The sequence below is a fragment of the Sciurus carolinensis genome, chromosome 3, assembly GCF_902686445.1.
Source record: "Sciurus carolinensis chromosome 3, mSciCar1.2, whole genome shotgun sequence".
Classification (NCBI taxonomy): Eukaryota; Metazoa; Chordata; class Mammalia; order Rodentia; family Sciuridae; genus Sciurus; species Sciurus carolinensis.
In genome coordinates, this window is record NC_062215.1 from 60,337,896 (window position 1) to 60,351,584 (window position 13,689).

At 39.7% G+C, this 13,689-nt stretch overlaps 2 pseudogenes; one reads left to right on the forward strand and one right to left on the reverse strand.

Annotated features, from left to right (window-relative positions):
- The first annotated feature begins 1,504 nt into the window (after positions 1–1,504).
- Positions 1,505–2,586, forward strand: LOC124979405 (ATP synthase F(0) complex subunit B1, mitochondrial-like; annotated as a pseudogene).
- A 7,986-nt stretch (positions 2,587–10,572) lies between these two features.
- LOC124980864 (activating signal cointegrator 1 complex subunit 1-like) lies at positions 10,573–12,048 on the reverse strand (annotated as a pseudogene).
- Between the last annotated feature and the right edge of the window lie 1,641 nt (positions 12,049–13,689).

The window sequence follows — 13,689 nt, forward strand, 5'->3', positions numbered from 1 at the left end:
CTTGGAAAGCAGCGTTCATCCTGCCCTAAGTGCCCGGATCACGCCCACCGCGCAGGCGCCCGTCCCGGCGCTCGCTCTCCCCCCACCCATTTACTTTTTAATGTTTTTTTTTTTTTTTCACTTGCCAGTATGGGACTCAAACCCAGTGCTTTGTGCATGCCAAGCATGTACTTCACCACTGAGTCACAAATCTAACCTCAGACTCACTATAGATCTGGAGACATAAACAGGTTGAAAGCAAAGGGATACAAAAAATCCAGTAAGTAGTAAACCTCAGAGAACAGGGGTAGTTATACTAATGACAGACACAATGGTTCTCAGATCAAAAAGGTTATAGTTAACTCATACTAGACAAAGGCACCAAAACCATTCACTGGAGAGAAGATAACCTATGCAATAAATGGTGCTGGGAATATTGGAAATTCACATGAAACAAAATGAAATTAAACCCCTATCTCTCACCCTGTGTGAAACTCGAAGTGGATCAAAGACTTGGGCACTAAACCAGAGACCCTGTGCCTAGCAGAAGAAAAAGTAGGCCCAAATCTTCATCATGTCAGCTTAGGATCTAACTTCCTTAAAAAGACTCCTAAAGCACAAGAAGTAAAATCAAGAATCAATAAATGGGATGGATTCCAACTAAAAAGGTTCTTCTCAAGAAAAGAAATAATCAATACATGAAGAAAGAGCATACAGAATGGGAGAAAATTTTTGCCATGTTCACCTCAGATAAACCATTAATCTCCAGGATATATAAAGAACTTGAAAAACATCAATGTTTATAGCAGCTCAATTCACAATAGCTAAACTATGGAACCAACTTAGATGCCCTTCAACAGATGAACAGATGAAAGAAATTATATATATATATATATATATATATATATATATATATATATATATATATAATGGACTATTCTCAGCTTTAAAGAAGAATGAAATTCTGGCATTTGCTGGTAAATGGATGGAGTTAGAGTATATCATGTTAACTGAAATAAGCCATACCCAAAAAACCAAAGGTCAAATGTTTTCTCTGATTTTTGGAAGCTAATGCACAATAAATGGGGGATATAGGGAAGAATAGATTACTTTAGATAGAGGGGATTTAAGGGATGATAGGGGATAGGAAAGATACCATAATAAATCAGACAGTATTACTCTATGTACATATGTACATATATAACTATATAACTGTGGGATTCTACATTATGTATAACCAGAAGAATGAGAAATTATACTCCATTTTATTTGATGTTTCAAAGTGCATTCTCCTGTCATGTATAACTAATAAAAACAAATAAAAAATTTTAGAAAAATATTACTTGGGACAAAGAAGAACAGTGCATACCAATAAAGCTTCAGTCAGCAAGAAATCATGTATAAACATGTATGAAAATACTTGTGAAAATGGATGAGATTCTGACCCATACCACTACATGGAAGAACCATGAAACTATGCCAAGTGATACCAGTCAGGAATTACATTCTGAGACCCCTAGAAGCCATGTCCATGGGGTCAGGCAGTAGGTGGTGAGTGCTAGGGACAGGGGCAGGGAGGGGTTAGTGTTAGTGGGATGGAGCTTCAGTCTGGGAAGATGAGGAGGTCCTGAGGATGTGCTGCTTTATGCCACTAAATATACACTCAAGAGTGATGAAGAGGGGCTAGGGATATAGCTCAGTTGGTAGAGTGCTTGCCTCACATACACAAGGCCCTGGGTTCAATCCCCAGCACCACACACACACACACACACACACACACACACACACATGAGTGACCAAGATAATAAATGAGATGGGACATGCATGGGACATGCATTTTACCACAGTAACCATGTCCTATTAAAAAAATAAATAAACCCAAGTAGTCATCTTCCTCCTGTCCCTAAAAAGAGTCTCCATTTGGGGTCACAGAGACAATAAACCTGCTGCTTGGACATTTGCTGCCCAAGCTTTCACAGGTGGTACTTCCTGCCACTGCCACAGTGGTCTCAAGTCTCAGAAATGCAGCATGCTTAGGGCCAGGAGTATTTCAGGCAACTAGGATTTCTTACACAGGAAAGTCATGTTTTACCCCTTTATTGCCTCTTCCTGAAGATGGAGGAAAGTTTGTCTTGGGCTGATCCCTGGAGAATTCTCTCAATTTCTTTATTCTAAAACTGGTGTAACAGGACCCTACATGCTTGGAACTGGGCTTATCTTGTATTTTATATCCAAAGAAATAAATGTGATTACCCCAGAGACCTTCTCTACCCTATCAATAGTAGGGTTACTTGTCTATGTAATTAAAAAATGTTACCTCTATTTAAGAATTTATTGATAATCTTGAAGAACAAAATATTGCCCAACTATAAGAGGTAAAGCAGGCTTCCATCAAACAAATCCATTGTACAACTGAGTTGGAGAAGTCACAGCAGGCACTGGTTCAGAAGCACTGCTATGAACTTGGAGGTTACTTACCAGAAATGGCTACACAAAGTATACAAGGAAGTAAAGAATCACCTGGATTATCAAATCTTTGTGCAGAATATGATGCATCCAAAGGAACAAGAGCACATAATAAACTGGGTGGAGAAGTGTGGGACATGACTGAGAAAAGGGTTAGCTATCAAAGGATGGTGTTGGCCATATATCACTCAATTACCCAAAAACTTATCTACTCAAACACACAAGAGTCAATACTATTTTTAAATGAGAGGGGGCATGATGGGTCTGGCTATACTAGTTCTGACCTCTAATAACAACAACCTGGAGTAGCCAACTCTCTTTTATTTGTAGATAGGTAAAGGGGGCAAGCTTCTTTTGTGATGGACAGGATAGGGTGGAGTTAGGGGAGCCATTCTCTCAGAGAAATTAGACAGGAAACTGCCTGATTCTGCTAGGTTAGGATGGCTTCCCACATCTCCCCCTTTTTATATTATTTAAAATGCAAATTATGGGCATCTATTTTGAGGTTCTGGATCTTGGTTTTGAGAGCTGCTTTGAGGTGCTGGCTCTTGGTTCTGAGGGTATGGCTACCTGAGAGCTCAATAGAGTTAACATGGCTACAAACATTGAGATTGGAGATTTAACTTCTTGTTGTTCAGTCATATTTTAAGCCTGTTAAATCAGATTCCTCATTTATCCCCACAAAGGCACATGGAGTGTTTGGTTCACTTGATTCTTCTTTCTCCTTCTTCTCATTGACTTCTGGCTCTTCCTGAACATCAGGGCTGATGTCTCTGGTTAGATCTTCAACCACTTAAACCTTGGCTCCAGGTCCCCCATGCTTGATGGCATGTTTAGGTACCCAAATAGGGCAGAATGCTCCTTCTGAAAAGACACAAGCATAACATCTACCCCACATTATTACTGAATCCATTCCACTGTCCTGTTTGTAATCTTTCCACCAAACTAACCCAATGGAGCTGTCATGTCAGAAGACATATGTCTCTTGGCTGCTGTGTGACCTTCTGAATCACAATTTTAAAAGTTTAAAACAAACAAAGCATGTTTAAGCTTATTTTGTGGGGTCTTATCTACCCCTTTTTTTTATGATTGTATCTTAATAGATAAATGAGCTCATTCTACAATGGCTTGGCCTTGAGTTTATAAGGAAAACCTGTTCCATGTTTATTATGAAATTGGTGGCAAAACTGTTGAAAAGAAGAACTAGTAAAAGATGGAGAATTATCAGTTTTGATCTGTAATGGACATTCTAATACTGCAAAAGCAGCTAGAAAATGAGAAATAACATGTTGAGTATTCTCATTTTTGTAGCCCCCAGTCTTTACTTATTCTAGGGGGCTAACACAAGTGTACATCTTAAGTTACATTTCTGTTGTTTCTTTATCAAATGCCCAAGAATGACTATGTTTTGGTTTTAACTGTTTTGCTAGATGTTTACAACCAAGCTGGTCAAATTGTCCTATTCCTGTCTCTTAAGAGTCAGCTGAGTTCCCACAGGAGTCATTTGTGGGGAACTTGAGAGCAGCTTCTTAGTTCCTTTAGTGACATTCACTAGGTAGGGTCTCCCTGATGAGGTGGCTTCCCTTGGAAACATCAGGATATCTCCCTTTTCCAATGACCTTCCTCTGCAGCAGGTGCACTGATTGGCTTTTCTTCCTCTAGTGGTCTCATCAATCTCCCTGATGGGGAGGTCGTGTGGCCAAGAATTGCAAAGTTCCTTAAACAAGTTCTCTTGATTCAAGCTGACTCTGAAGGCAAGAGCCAACTACTGGTTTTCTTGGCCCCTTTATTTTTGTCTTGATATCTAAGCTTGGTCTTAAACATCCAGCAAGCCAGTCTCACCAGTCATAAAGTAATATTACTGGGCTTTAACTTCAATGTCTATAACTTTACAGTTATTTACCCCCTTTTATTTAATTGGAGTCTATATTATCTTCTCTGTCCTATAGGTAATGCCTTATTACTTCAACTTAATTTAGGTGACTTGTTCATGAAGCAGTACTTCTGCAAAACATTAATCAGGCAACAGTTATAGAGCTTACAAGGAAAGTACAAAATGGAATTAACAACAGTAAAAACATATTTAGTTTTTGTAATAGTTATTTTGAATTTTGGCTCCCCTGTTTGAGATCACAGTAATTTTACAAAAACAACAACAAGAAAAAAAAAAACAGTCTTTTGAATGTAACTTTGAATGAGCCAAAGTTGGGCTTATTTTGGAGCCATTCTAACATGAAGTAACATGGGAGGCAGAGCCATATTTATGGGGCTCTTCACAAATCCTAAGCATTCTAATTCTGAAGTTGATCTTTGCCTCCTCTTTAAACATCATTTTACAAAGGTTACATACATTCTTTCTTGAGTCTACATGAACAACAGTCAACACAATATGACATTACATCTAAAACATGAATCAAGGAGAGGCTGAGAGAGCTTTTAACTTTCCTTTTGTGTAGCAAAGTGGCAAAATGCTTTCATGTTTCACAATATTAATCTTTAAACAAATCAGGCTCTCACTTTTAGAAATACATTTACATTTTTATCCTAGTATAGAAGGTAACATAAAATTTTACATACATCCTATTGATTTTAGGTCCTGTTATCAAACATTAAATGATATAGATAAATCCCCAATAAAATGTACTATTCTTATAAGTTTAAAGTTACCATACAGACAAGTTTAATTTGGAGAGCAGCAGCTTGATAAATTTTATGCTTATAAGACTTGTATATGTGGAAGATGTGAATATATTTAATATACAAAGAAGAATGGCCGCTCCACAATTTCCTTGATATTTTTATATTAATACAGTTTAGTTTTTTAAACAAATTTAAACTCTGTAATATAGTATAATATTCTAACTTTTGTATATAGTATAATATTCTAACTATAGTTGTTTAACTACAATTGTACAAACCCTAATTCTTAAGACTAATCATTCTAAAGAATAAAACTAGACAGACACAATGTTGAGAGTAAATTAGTGTTTTAAAGAAGTTCTTGTCATTTTAACATATGGAATCTTTGGTTTATCAGTACATTAGTATTTGCTTTAGGAAAAAACTTAAATAGCTTTAACTCATTGTCTCACATACATATTACCAACTTAGTTACACACAAACTTGTTGAAATTTGCCCTTTATTTACACACAGCTTTCTTAGCACTAAAACCCTCATGTATTTCATCACACAAAGACATTCCTACCCAGAAACATTTTTTCCTTCTAAATATATTTCCATACCTAGAACATTTAATTTTTCTCTTTCCTGTCTGTTGACCCCTATTTTGTTCACATTTTGGAACAAATCTTATGAAATTTCTGAATTTAAATAAATTACTCCATTTTAATAAGATAAAATAACTTATGGTATTTATAGTACTCTAACTGAAACACAATTGAAACTTTTGGATCCTTTAGTATATATAATTGTACCTGTTAGAACTTAACTCTTAGTAACCTTGTTTTTAGTGATGACATAAAGAAATTTTAAAATCTTTTTACTTGCCCATCTATGAAAACACCAAGAATAATTAAGTATGCTACCCCCTGGAATTTAAGGAGTTAAGAATACTTGATATTATTAAATAGTTAGCATTTTAACTTTTGTAAATTAATCAGATGTCTCTAACAAACTCATTTGAGTAATCCCATACATGTCAAATCTAATATACTAATTTTACTGTAAAAAAACAAGATATCAGACAAGTGCATAGAACAGGATTTGTCATCTCTTTCCTATTGAAGAAAAGTCCTAGAAACAATTAATATTAGACATTTTACAGACAGCAACATTTTATTAGTTTGACTATCTAGAGACTTTTGTGTTAAGTAATTTTAAAGACATTTTACTTTCATTTGTTCACCTAATTCAATTGAACCTTTTAAAATCATATGAATTAAAGGTATTTGGATCCATTTTTTTATTTTAATTCATGAGTGCTCATTATTTATGTCAATTTAGATATCATGTACATGATACTTAGTCACACATACATAAACATCATGATATACACATAACACAAAAGCAAAGGCCTTGTAGCTTTTCATAGGTAAATCTCCATCACAATTTAACAGATGATCAAAAACTCTAGTTGAATAAAAAACAGAACTGATCAAGAAAAATCAGAGCTCAAAAAATACAGAATGTAAGGGAAAAAAGATGCATCCTGGAGAAATGACATAGCCATTAATTATTTTAATAAAGCACCATACAATTTATTTTTTAGTTTAGATTAGTTGGAGTTCAGGTAAAAGTCACTCTTTCCTTTAATTTTTTTCTTAGGTTTGAGACTGACCTCCTACTGAGCCTGCAGGTTTCTCCATTTACATTTCAATGTAAGCCTTCACAGAGATCTGTAAGGAGCTAAGAGAGAGAGATTAGTGGTTCTAGCAAAAACTTGATACCAAGGGCATTTTAACAATTTCTTATTTTAGGACAGGTTTGGATGTCAAAGAAAATTATGAGAACTTATTTTCCATTACTTTTCAGAATGAAACTACTATGCTAAGCTCCTTACTGAGATTGCCATTAGCTATTGACCTGATTTGTCCATGGCTGCCTATCCAGCAGTCTTGGGTGAATATTTGTAGGGTTATTTTCCTCTCAGTGACAAACAGGTTAAATCTTGTTTCTTAGGTAAGCTGAGAACAGAGGCTTGAAGTAAGGTCCCTTTTTGATATTTTAAAAGCCTTTAGTTTGTTTTGGTTCCCACATCAGGGCAGTTGTTCCTTGGTGTAAAGTTTTTTAAGGAGGCTATAAAGAGGATTAGATAATTCCCTATTCCCAGGAATCCAAGGCCTGCAGTATCCAGTTATCCCTAGGAAGCCTCTGTAATGGCCTTGATATTTCTCCTATGTGGTAGCACATAAAGGATGTCATCTATGTAATGTTTTATCTCTAAATTTTGTTAAGTCCTTAACTTGGGTTTGTCCAAACAGGTGAGAGCTATCTTCAAATCCTTGAGGCAACACTGTCCAGATTAGTTGAGATCCATTCTCTGGTTTCTCAAAGACTAACAGATATTGTGATTGATTGTCTAGGCTACACAGAAAAAGGCATCTTTTAAATCTAACATTGTAAACCAAGCAGCAGCTGGAATTTCAGATAACAGAGTACATGGATTAAGAACTACAGAACTACATGGAGGGAAATTGCTTTATTAATTAATTAAAGGTTTTGGAATAGGCAGTTGACTTTTGAACTCCTAAAATGGGTAAATTGCATTGGCTGTTGCAAGGCATTAAAAGTTTCTGTTGTTTGTAAGCTTTATTACATTTAGAAAAGCCAATAATCTAAAGTCTCAAAGGTAGTTGAAAAATTTTTCTCTGGACCCTGCCAAACTTAGTTGGGGTCTAGAACTTTCTCTCTTTGGGGAGGTAAGTCTCTTCGTGCTCTTTGTGCACATGCACTTCTTTGAGCATAAGTTTTCAAATCATAAGTCAATTTTTGTTCCAAATCAGCAAACTGTCCTGAACTGGTAAGCATAGCCAAGGTAATCTGAACTCCATTCAATTTATTAATTTCTGCCTGATCTGAACAAGAACAATGCTTTATCCAATTGGATTTCCATGTTAAATTGTCACCTTCATAAAGGTAGGAGCTAGCTAGGAGGAGTCAATCATTCGGTGGTAGGACCTCATTACATATGGATTGTAAGAGGCTTAGTATGAATGACATGTTTGCTCCATACATAGAGCTTGCAGATTTTAACTCCCTTAATGTTGTAAAAGGATTAGACACATGAGTTCTTTTTGGTCCCTCAGAACTTTGAGAATCATTTTGCTCAAAAATAGAGTATAATCAGAATTTTGTTAATTCCTTCACTGCCATATTAACAGAGGTAGGAATTCTTAGCCTTGTGACTTGAAGTTCTCTCCTAGGAGCAAGGTGAGGCACTGGAGCAAGACCTTTCAAATGTAAATTACAGAGATCCCATGCTAGCTCATCCTCCTCTACATCTGAATACCTTCCAGTATTCTGAATAGAAACTTGCACCCACCTTTCAGAATCTCTTTGTCCATAGGAAACTGCTTAAGGTTAATTACTAAAATCTTTTTAAATATGTTCCCAGAAGACAAAGAGGTCCTGGAGGATAAATATTTCTGATTCTTATATTTAAAGTTCTTAATAGCATGATTAAATCTGCTGATTAAATCTCCCAATGTTGATAAGTCAACATCTTGGTCCAAATAAAAGCAAGTTTCTATTACAGTCCAAATTAAATTCCCATAGCCTCCCATTGTGCTTCCAATCCCCATGTTATTTCTTCTCTCATATAGAGGCTTGACACTCAGGGGCTCTGACTGAGCAGGGAGCAGCCATGTCTGGGCAGGGAGCAGCCATGTTTTCAGTAAGCCTTTCCACTCTGCTCTTTCCCATCACCCCCACCCGGTAGCAGAAACCATGCTGTTTCTGGAGGGCTGGAAACCATGGCAGGAACACACATATTTAAACTAGGAAGCTCAGAGTAATTTCCCCTTCTTAAGTTAGAGATTTCCCCTAAATTCCTGATTAGGATCTTTTTTTTCTCAGGATCCTAAACTTTTGTACCTATCTAAGTCAAGTTAGATCTCAGTCTTGTAAGGAATCCGGCCTCCCAACCACCTGTCAATCTGTGTTCTGCCCGCCTCTCCCGTTACAGGAATTTCCGGCTTATGTTGCCATAATCTTCCTGCCTCCCACATTACGTTCTAATATGTCATTGGTCCATCAGTCAGTCTGTAATAATTCTCCTCCACAATTGGTTCCTCCCAGCCCGTGAAATTCCAATATCTGAGAAGAAACCATGTGCCATGTTCTTCTTTTCTTCTTTCCTTTTCCCCAAGTGAATGTGAATCGTCCACATAAAATAAAAGTTCCTTGTGTGAGACTGAAGCCAGAATTAAGGACAGGTAGTTAGTGTAGAAATAGGAAATCGGGTCAATTCGAGGAAATGAAGCCATGAAGCCATCTGCCTTTGGAAGTTGGAGACTGCCCCTGGAAGAATGGAATGTCAAGGATCTCCAGAGCCCATTGATTACCAAATTAACCTGCTTTTATCAAGGACTGCAAGCAAGGAGCTGCTAATTAATGCCCCCTGGGCCCTTATCTGCCTGAATCACCTTGGCCCTCCCCCTGCCCATGGCTTCTCACTTAATGCAAAACCGGGCCTAGTCACATAGGCAGGAAGGAGAGAGAGATAAGGGGGGAGAGAACTGGAGAACAAAAGAGACTTTAACCTATAAAAGATGCAGGGTGTGCTCACTTCTTGGGACTTTAGAACATCAGCCATGGCCCCCTTCTTCCTGCCGGGAGAAGTCTGTATTATTCCCTTTAAATAAACCTGCTTAATATGCTTGCCTTGGCGTGCTTCTCTAGTGCTTAATCTTCAACATTAGAAGAAGCAGAACTCGTCACCGGTAAACGGCGGTATCAAGACCTGTGTCTGCGGAGCGTTTTTCTGGGAGCTATCCAAACAGTAACTGCCCCTAACAAGTCTCATACAGGTCACACAGAGGCAGGAAGACCTGCCTGATGGAGTCTGCAGTATTTATAGCAATCAGATCTCCATTTGCATTTCAAGAACTGTAGGAGTTGTGTTCTCTTCACTGAATTTTCACTCTGGCTAAGTATTGAATATAGCTGAATAAATTTGATTTCTCTCTGTAGAGAGAAAATTCCCCAGTTTTAACATCACACAATTAAATTCCCTTTCCTTTCTTTCTTTTTTTTTTTTTAACTTGGCAAGTGCATTTATTCACGAATGACCTGTGCAATCCCACTGATAAATCCTTGATGGTAGTTAGATGCAGTCCTCACAACATAGCTACTCTGACACACAGGGTTGAGAAGCAGGCTCAAAGAACAGAAAATAAGAATCAAGATAAGATTAAGGAATGAAGGAAGGAGGAAGGTGAGGACATGGAGGGACAAAGAATGTGATGAGGGAGGAGGACTGGAGCTCCCCAGCAGAGCACCTGGGAGGACTGATGGAACATCTGGCAAAGCCATGCTGGGAACACTCCTCCCTCTGCTGCTCTGCCTTGGGCAGACATTCTTCCTGCTTTCTGTGCAGTCTGCTATTACTGTTCCCTTGCTGCTGCCCTCATGTGATGTTCAGTTTCCACAGCTTTCCAAGGTCCACCTCAGGAGAAGTCAATTTGTCCACAGGAGGCATAGTTTCCAAAGCCATCTACTGTGACCCTTTGAGAGATGTGAATGGAATTGAGTTTTAGGGAACCAAAGTAGAAGTTCTCAAACAACTTTAAAATGTTCCAGCCATCAAATGACTCTCTTTCCTTGAAGATATATTTGCCATCTGCTGTGTAGAGATTGTACCTGCCTTCAGCATTGGGATCTTTCCTGAATAGAGTATTCATGACTGTAGCATGCAGTTTCACACTATTCCATGTTAGGTCAGAAATTAGGCGACTGTAGGGGGCAAAGCTGAGCAGCTAGAACAAAGACCAGCCCGCCAAAGGTGACCAGAAAGTTCGCAGCAAGGTGGATGGAAAGTTCCACTGACCCTTCACACCCACCTGTCACTCAACAAAACCCCCTCCCATCCTAGTCTATAAAAACCCTGGGCAGCCAGAGCCATATGCGATTTTCTCCGGGTCCCTATACCCTGGGGATCTGGGAATTTCGTCCAAGAGCCAAATTCCAATAAAGCTTGCTTCAGCCACTTTTCTGTCCCATTTTATTTGGCTGCTAGCTGTGCCCACCGAGACCCGCCAAGTTTACATTTGGTCGCGCCCTTGAGCCCGCCAAGCCCGCCCGAGCTTATATTCCACTCTTTCACTATTAGTCCAGATGCCTGAAAGCATTCCAGTACTCTATCAACCAATTCCTGCAGCCTGTTCTAACCATCTTTCATATGAACTTTACCATAAAGAACATCCACTATACCAGGATCATCATTCATGTACTCTATTCCTGCCATCTCTATTTCCAAGGGTTTGCCACCAGAAATGTCAGTACCAAACGCCTCTTTACAGCATTGTAGCATCTCACATGTCTGCTAGATCTCTTCCTCACTCAAAAGCACCAACATCCCAATAGTTAGGTGAAGTTTTTTTCGAATTCTGGAAAATGGAGCTATCAACCCCATGATTCATGGAATACTTTTCCAGCACTTCTTTCTGGAAATTCAGAAATTCTTCTTGAACTTTAGTTTCATTGAGGATAAAGGCAAGAAAGTGAGTGAAGGGTTGTTTTCTTCTAAAAGTGTCCAAAAGAACATCAATCTGAGTTTGGGCTGAAATTACACCATTTCAATACTGACCAGTGATCACAAATTCCCTCTCTTGTCCAGGTTTAGGAATGCTAATAGAAGTTTTGGTCTCCATTTCTACTTTCTTCCTAGTGTCCCCTTTCTTTCCAACTATATGCTTGTAGAGCAGGTTGCGAGCACTCACGGTAGATGGGAATCCTTATGGGGTCTGCCCTACCTCATAGGCATCACAGGACTCATCAGCATATTCCACTGGGTCTTGATAGAAATCCTCTTTGTCTTCTTCATGTTGGTAAGTCTTCTCTTGGATAGTATTCTTCCTGTAATTTCGTCCATCGATTATTATAAGCTGTGGGCACAGAACTTCCATGACACCTTCTCCAAATAATATTCTATTGAAATCCTGCATGGACTAGAAAAATGGAGGAGACAGGAGACTGCCACAGCAGGCATGGAAAAACTCCGTTTCCTTTCTTACTAATAAACTTATTCACATGCATATACTTCCCATGGAAAAGGGGCCAACTCAAATTCAAATGGCATTTGAGTTTTTATTATGTTCACAGAATTAAAAACTTCATGGGTTAAAGGGTCTTTCCAACTTGTATCACCATGGAAAAAATTAGTGCCCAGCTCAGTTTTCTGCCAATATGCACCCCTCTTCTACCCAAGAGCTGGTGGGTTTTCTGGTCATAAGGACTAATCAGTGGAGCATTTCATGTGTCCAGCAGTGACTGTCACATGAGTTCAGTGTGTGTGCATGGGCAGTGGCAACAGAAAGCATCCCCTAGCATAGCTGCCCTGTAACTACAAGTTACTGGATGTTCAGGTCCCTGACATCAGCCTGGATGGTGGGGAGGTGTGGGGTCACCTCTGTGCAGGGAGCCCTCTGAACTCACCTCCAAAGAGCCAGGGCTCCTCAGCCAGTTGACAGCAGATTCCTCTAGGATGGCTTCCCATTGGCACCCAGCAAGGGACACAGTCCCCCCAGTTGTCTAGCCTCTGCAGGGAGGCAGAAGCTGTCCCTAGCCTCTGACACAGCCCATAGGGGGCAACATCCTTGGCTCTGAGTCTGGAGTGGCCCTTGGTGAGCCTCTTTCCATGCTGCAGAGTCCCTGCAGCCTGTGCCCCAGCACCTAGCTCTGTGCAGGAGTCAGCAAGCAAAGGAGAGTGGTGTGGGCTCATTTATTGGAAGTAGGATGGCACATAGGGAGGGTTCAGGGCTTGTGAGGACAAGCAGTGGAGTCATGAGCTCATCTTGGATCAGCTTGCTCCTCTCTAGGGGACTGAAGCTGACACTGTGGCAGGATTTCTGCACACAGTGCTTCAGGGAGTTTAGTCTTGGGGTAAATACAGGAGCTGGACAAGGAGAATCTGGCACTGATCCTGCTTTAGACTAGATGGCCTGGCTGCAAGATCAGGGTATGTGACCTTCTCAACAGCACACTGCCTGCTGGAAAGGCTCTACATTGTCCAATCTGGTCTAGAAGCCTCGGGGCCATGTTTGCTAGACACATGCAGCTGGAGCCAAAGTCAGGAAATGCCCAGGAGGTCTGGTGGCCCTGGCACTCTCTCCAGTTCCAGGTAGCCTGCAGCAGCCCCACTCAGGTCCACAGTGCCTAGAGACATGATTACCATCCTTTGGCCAAACAGTGATAAAAAGCATCTCACTCATCCTGTATTTCCACAAAAATTTAATGATGTGCTACAGCAGATTGTGAGGTGGGCCCTGGGGGCTGTCCTAAACCCTGTGCCCCCTTCTCACTCCCACCATTCCTCACAGAAGAGTAATTGTCCAAAGCAATCACAGCAAGAGGAGCATCAACTTCAAAGCCTTTTGTTTGAGTGTGGTGCTGGAGACTGGATCTAGGGGTGTTCTACCACTGAGTCACACTCCAGCCTTTATTTTGAAACAGGGTCTCTCTAAGTTGCTGAGATTACAGGCAAGTTCCACCACGCTTGACTTCAGTGCCTTTTAATACTCTCTTGAGACTGGTCGAGAGGCCTGGTCCACTCGCTACAATCCAGG